General features: G+C 35.0%; 1 long non-coding RNA gene across 1 annotated transcript; it reads left to right on the forward strand.

Moving 5' to 3' along the window:
- The first annotated feature begins 5,183 nt into the window (after positions 1 to 5,183).
- LOC106534075 (uncharacterized) lies at positions 5,184 to 6,264 on the forward strand. Its single transcript, XR_001312318.1, has 2 exons — positions 5,184 to 5,460; positions 5,918 to 6,264. It is a non-coding gene; the product is annotated as an uncharacterized LOC106534075 (long non-coding RNA).
- Positions 6,265 to 6,286: the final 22 nt, after the last annotated feature.

Consider the following 6,286-nt stretch of genomic DNA (forward strand, 5'->3'; position numbering starts at 1 on the left):
GAGCACATCAAAGGGGTTCATACACAGTACTTAATCAATAGGAGGTGGTCACATCCTGTTGTTATCTTACCACTCGTAGATAATAAACAAAGGTTTTGGAGGTAAATGAATAAGTCATTGTTCTCTTGTAAACATGGGCAGAGTCAGGTGATGGGGCCACAGTCTTGAGGTAAACAAAGTTTGGATTTGATATTCCAATCCAAGTTATTGCTACAGTGGTCCAGACCTGTCGTATATTTTACCAGCAGTCAGTCTGCTGTTATCCAGACGGGTTTTCTTCACTAATAACTTTATATTTCATTAGTTTGAAGATATTTTGAGTTGAAAATAAATCACACTCCATAATTATGTTGACAGTAGGTTATTCTGTTTGAACTGGAATTAGATTTTAAATGTAATAATGTAGACTAATTGGGTAAATTGGCTATTAATGCTGTTGTATAACAGTACAATATTAATGTGATCTGACATGTTGTCAGATTATGTTTACATTTTTATATTCTATGACTGTAACGACCCACAGGAGACACAACATCAACAGCAGTTGTAATTTCATTCCTGAGCTTCAGCAGCTCCTTTAATTCCACAGCTGACACTGCTAAAAATGACAGATTTTCTTTTCTGGATCTCTGAGAGCAGGACTTTAATCTTCAAACTTGTAAAGTTCTTCTTTTTTACACTTTGCGATGTCATTCATGAACAAACACTTCCTTGTAGCTGAGGCAGGAAACGTAGACTTATATGGTGTTTTATGGTGTTAATTATGTTAATCTTATCTCCTCGTTCACAAGCAGCTGATACACATTCATCAGTTTACGCTGCTCACACTTTTCCTGAAGATAGAAGAGTTTGTTGAATCTGACGTGACATGTTGGTGTAGGGGTCACCTTGAGTCAAATTATCAAGGAACTGTCTTGGACTCTCAGTCCTCTGATGGGCCTTCGAATGGACAAAAACTCTGTTCCACTTAGAACTGTATTTAGGCCACCCCAGGTCACTTTCCTTCTAAATCAGATAAAAACAGAAGAATCTTCTCTTATCTGATTTATTGTTCTCTTAACTGAAAGTATTACGCATTTTGAAAATCAGAGAATGTTTATCAAAGTTACAGGAGAAGAGAGGACAAATGTATTTTCTCCCTCAGTATGATTTCAGCTATGTATGGTTTTTCTGTGGAAAAATTCTTATTTAACTAAAATAATCTTTATGGTTTAAGTTGATGAAATATCAATGTTTTACTTGTCTGAATCATATTTGCAAATGTTTTGAACCTGAAGCAATTTGTTTTTCTTTCAGTTATGTTTTAAATAAGTGCTCATCAGATAATTTAAATGGGTCATGAAATGTGTTGTTCTGAACCACACAAGCAGCAATAATATTTGTTTTAATTTCAGGAGGGGACAGCAAGTTCTGAAACTAACACTTTCCTTGATAATTTCTTTTTCTAATCTAACCTTCTGGAGGGCGGACCATAGATTCTCTAAGCTATTAGGAACTAACAGTTTCTGCCCGTCTAGCAGAACAGTAAGGTAACGGACCACCATCAGTCATTGTGACAGCTAGTTTCTCTCCGGGGAATCAAAAGCTGAAAACTGTCAGGTTTGGCCCCTTCACGCCAACGGGGAAACCTCACAGTGTGGAAAACCACGCCTGGTTTATCCACCTTCAGAAACTCTCCAGACAGAAGTTTTATTTACAACCTGGGTTCCAGTCGAGGCCTTGTCTTCTGGTTACGGCTGACGTGGACGTAAACGAGTCAAAGAGCACGCCTTGGGGTCCCCTGTTCGACAGTCTAAAGACAGATTCTCCAGCAGCGCCCCCACCTACCTGGCAGGTGACAGACCATCATCTCAAGGTAAAAGCTGGCTGTGTGTGACGTCGAGGTCTGACCAAAGCTGAGCACAGAACGCTTCGCCCTTCTGGTTAAAACTCACATTATTTAAGATAAAAATTATAAGAAAGCTAACATCTTTCTTCAACCTTTTTCTTAACCTCTTCCTTGCCAACTCCTAAGATAAACAGCCTCAAATGTCTGGTGTTTAACATCTAAACTGACGTTTGTGTTTCTATTTAAGTGTGGTTAACATTTAAGAAGTTAAAAGCTTGTTATTGTTGGTCCCAAACTTTTTATATGAAATTAATTATTCACAATCAGGTGTACTCTAGTCAATTTTGTATGATTTGTAAAATAAATGATCGCATATTATGGTTCAAATCAACATTCACTGACTGAGAGTTACTTTTGTGTCCATTCATTTTGCACTAAAGAAGTGTTTATCCAAAATAAAAGAGATCCTTGCTGATTAAATTACTCTTATAACCTTGTTATACGAAGTGTAACCTTAAACCCTTACATTGGTATGAACCCTTCATATGAACAAAAGTAAGATAAATGTAGGATAAGAATACAAACACGTTCTTGCATGAGGCCGAATGATCGGGAAAGTAAAAATATAAGTAAAAAGTGTTGAATTTACTTAACCAAGTTGTGTCAACTGGTTCCATAAGCCGAGTTGAGGAAATGTCTATCAGTTTCCTTGAAGGTTGGTACACTGCCTTCCTTGTTTCTCTGCTCCAACACGTCTGATTCAATGAGACAGTTACATTTCCAAATTCTGTAGACACATGTTAACCATGCGTTCGTGCAAATCAAGTGTGTTTAAGCAGGGAAACAAGAAAACATAAAACACATAAGAAAGAGAACCAGAATCTATTTTGAATAAATACTGCCATCTGCTGGTAAAATTGGGTACTGACATGTTTCAACAATTTAAAAAAAAAAGAAAAAAAAAACTCCATAGGTGTTTAAATGAAACTTTTTATTCAGTATGAAGAATCCATCTTAACACTGCATTTACTTGAATCTTTTCTTACCAAAATAAATCATATCGAGGACAGTAATTTATTTTACACACACTTCTACAATCTGTTTAACAGCAAAGGTTTTCAAGTCTGAAAGACCAAACTATTTTATTTCATTTATTTCCTGCTCAAGGTAGTTTGCAATGCAATGATCTTTAATCTAAGTGAGAGCTCAGATTTGATCCCCCCTGCTGGACAACAGTTTGTAGTCATCTCACCACAAGCATGCCCTTTCACAATGTTCAATACGACAACTTGGTAAGGTGAACAGCTGTCCACAACAAATCTAACAACACACAAGAATGATGCATTGGCTGTTCACCCGGGATTCTGTTGACTCCAAAGAGAAACAGCAATGCCACAGGGAAATGAAAAAAGCACACAGAACATGGGGACATCAGTAACAAACATGCAGGATTTTGTTTCGGTTGAGTTTGTTCAGCACAAGTCGCTAGGGGAACAGTGCAAAGGACACACACAGGTAAAGCATAAAACAAAAGAAAGAGCATTTATGGTTTTCCATTCTTAAAAAAATATATTTAAAAGGAAATAGCTGCACTCATGAGTCATAAAAACACAAATAATAAATAAGGGATAAAAACAATACATTTTATTTAAACATTGTCACCAAAGCAGATCGTAAAAAATAAATAGTAAACAGATTTTGTTGTTTGTTCTTTGACTGCAGGTAATTATTTTTTGCTTAATATGTTTCAAATTAAAATTTGACAAGATCTTTTTACAAGAATTAGGTCAGATTCATACTTGGTGAGACGTCAAGAAATTTGTTCCTGTTACCATAGTTGTGAGATTGCATTGCATCAACTACCAAAACACATCGTGTGATCAGTCAGAGGTTTTTGGTGGTGTTTATGCAAAAAAAAAGTGGCTGAAGTACACTGCTTTTATTCTTGCTTCAGCTGTTCCTTTAAGGAGAAGCTGGCTGAGGTTGTTAGAAAATACAACCATCTTCACAACTGTTACTCAAAGAACTTGAAAGTGATACATGACTTTCTGTGCATGGAGGAGACAGCGTGGAGACACAAGTGGCTCTCTGTGGCTGTGCTGGCCAGGAGGAAGTATGCCTCTAACAGGTGACGGACACATCAAAAGTTCACCGTCTCTCTTTAGGACAAATTTGTAAATTAGTGCTGATCCTTGATTGACCACAGAAATACCAGACTGTCATCCTCCTCCTCTTCTAACTTTTCTTCTCTTCCACCACCAACTCCTCCATCCTCAACTGAAGAAAAACACCCATTTCTGCCAGGCGTGCTGCGTCTGTGCATTTGTTTCTGTTTGTGTGTGACATGCGTTGCAGTGAGAGGGCTGACCACTTCTGGCCACACTTCATTCTTGAGTAAAATGCCCATGTGGAAAAAAAGTCTCACAACCAGGTGAAGAAGAACAGAACTCTTATGTCTTGCAAAGTAAGGAGCAGCCTTTTTTCACATGAGACATGTTACATTTAGCTCTGTTAATAGTTTGGGTTGAATTGGCAACTTAACACACTGGAGATGGCAGTATTGCTCAAGAATAAGTGATATAAAACTAAAAACTGTTCAAATAATCAAATTGATGCTCACCAGCACTTTTAGAAAGAAATATATAATGTCACGATGAAGACATTATTTGAGGGATAATTGTGTTCAGTTCAAATGGAAGTTTCCAAACATTTCGGTTTGCCCAGAAAATGACACCTACTCAGTTTTATAATTTTCAGATTATTCTGTGAGGCTTTTGTTTTTATTAGTTAATATAGTTATTATACTGTATATGTGACCCATCACATCAAAATGAGGATTAAGTCAAATTTGGTCAAAATGACCTAATTACATTTTCAGATTCTTGTCTTTAAAAGCTACATTTTGATACCTGGATCATTCTGATATCTTAATTAAATCCTTATATATGACTTAATTTGTCTTGTTGGTTACAATAATACATAAATATTTGGTCTGAATCCTAGTTTTATGTCATTTTAATGAGGAGTTTTTGATGTCCTTATAAAGAGGAAACCTCAAATTATATTTGAACATTGAGATTTCCCAGCTAAAAGAAACAAAATTTTGCTAACTCACAGGGAAAATCTCAACATTTTAAGGCGTTTTTCCTCAAAATCAGTTTTTTTTGTTGCTATTGCTCAAAAAAGTGTTTCAAAACTTTGTTTTATGATTATATTTCAGGCAGTTCATTTAAATGATACCTTAATAAGGCTTTTATTCATTATATTTTGACAAAATGCAATTTTTGTTAACATTTTAATCAAAACACTATATTTGCCTATTTCTCCAAAGACTGCTTTTAGACTTAATCCTCGTTTTGATGTGATGGGTCACATATTAGTGTATATTATATACAGTATATATTAAATTATTTATAGTATATATTATTGTGGGCTATAAAAGCTCTGACTTTAAGCTTGATAGATTAAAAATGTAATCAGTTAGTTAATTTGCTTGTTTTTGCTCACAGTGCAAAAATAGTAGACTTTGATTTTCTATTACTTTCCTTTTCTTTAATTTTATTGATTAAAAATATAGATACCACGTTTTTTATATAGAACACTGAACATAAAAAGCTGAGCCACAAAAATATGTGTTATTGTTCTGAATACATTTGTTTATGAGACATTTTTTTTCAAAGTTCTAATTTTGACTCCTATTATACAAAGTTAAAAGAAGCTAACACCAATTTTGGAAAAAAAGAAAAGAAAAAAGAAAAAAGCATGAGCAATGGCAATATTTGAGGATATGAAAAAAAAACAAGAACTGGTTTTTAGCTGACTGAAATGCGAGGGACTGTGGATGGAGGTTAGCAAGTGACTAACTCTGGAACAACTTAACTTTTATGGGATGAATTTTGCTTTATCCTTTTTAAATGTGCTCAAGAAAAACAGAAATACTAAAAAAGGACTGCTAGTGTTTATTCAACTCATTTCCTGGTCTTGGGTACATTTTAATACAGGGAAGTTTATTTGGCAAATGAAACTAGCTTTTGGTGTTAAGATCAAAGTTGATGTTGCTGGTTGTGATACAGTAATAATAAAAAATAGTAGCATTGATTAATTATTGCTATGAACTGCAAGACAACTGCTGTCCCATTTTGTGTCCTATGAAGATTTATTTTCTTCTATAATTAGAAGGAAAACAAATATTTTATTTAACTTTCAGAGTATTAAAATCTAAAATCTTTGCAAATCAAACCAAAATTGTCAGCATTTGGTTTGACAGAAATAGTTTTTCAGAGTGGGTGAGCTGAACCTATACACATGGCTTTTATTTTCAGTTTGTCACATAAACGAACCATTAAAATTCAGTGGAAAGACATAAAACATAGGAAAGACCAATTTAGTGTGTTCACACACACACACACACACACACACACACACACACACACACACACACACACACACACACACACA

Source organism: Austrofundulus limnaeus, unplaced genomic scaffold, assembly GCF_001266775.1.
Source record: "Austrofundulus limnaeus strain Quisiro unplaced genomic scaffold, Austrofundulus_limnaeus-1.0 Scaffold1086, whole genome shotgun sequence".
NCBI lineage: Eukaryota > Metazoa > Chordata > Actinopteri > Cyprinodontiformes > Rivulidae > Austrofundulus > Austrofundulus limnaeus.